A 984-nucleotide genomic window follows, 5' to 3' on the forward strand; every position below is an offset into this window, starting at 1 on the left:
AAATAAATAAATAAGTAAGTAAGTAAATAAATAAATAAATAAATAAATAAATAAAAGCTTTGGACAAATACTCTCAAGTGATACAGGCAGAAAGGGTTGGGAAAGGGACACTGCTCTCACAGTGTGGCACTACCTTGGGGCAGACTTTTGAGCTACGACGGTGCCATCCTCTCTCCACCCTCAGGCAAAAAGTCTTTGTGACCTTTCTCAGGGGAAGTGGCTTGATGGAACCTTCTCTGACTCATCTGGCAACCTGTCCCTAATGGTGACCAAAGAAGATAAAACATGAACAGACCAAAAGCTAGGACAAGAGCTTGCTTCCCAAGACAGATGTGTCTGTCTGCAAAGGTCTTGCCTCTAGCCTGGTCAGCTCTGGGGGAGTGGGAGAGAGATGCCCACCTCCTCCATCTTTCTGTCTCAACAACAGTCTCTAATTAAGTACCTTCTGTGGGGCAGCCACTCACTGAGGATGGGCAAAGGCCCCTTGAAAGCAAAATTGGGGCTGGGCGCAGTGGTTCATGCCGGTAATCCCAGCACTTTGGGAGGCCAAGGCAAGCAGATCACCTGAGGTCCGGAGTTCAAGACCAGCCTGGCCAACATGGTGAAACCCCATCTCCACTAAGAATACAAAAAACTTAGCCCGGCGTGGTGGTGCATGCCTGTAGTCCCATAGCCTGTAGCTACTGGGAGGAGGCAGAGGTTGCAGTGAGCCGAGATCGTGCCACTGCACTCCAGCCTGGGTGACAGAGTGAGACTCTGTCTCAAAAAAAAAAAAAAAAAAGAAGCCAAAATTGGAACTGTCCAGGCCAGGACACCTCGATGTCCAGGGGCTTCCATATGAACAGGCGCATGGGCTGGGAAGTGCATGAGGCCCCTGGGTAGAAGGGTCTGTCAGTTCTTCCCTCCCTTGCCCTCTGGGAGGCTCCTCCTAACATAGCTTCCAGGAGGTGGGAGGAGCAGTTACTGTCAGCAGGCGTCAGTCAG

This window comes from Rhinopithecus bieti, unplaced genomic scaffold (genome assembly GCF_001698545.2).
Source record: "Rhinopithecus bieti isolate Rb0 unplaced genomic scaffold, ASM169854v2 scaffold_41082, whole genome shotgun sequence".
Lineage (NCBI taxonomy): Eukaryota > Metazoa > Chordata > Mammalia > Primates > Cercopithecidae > Rhinopithecus > Rhinopithecus bieti.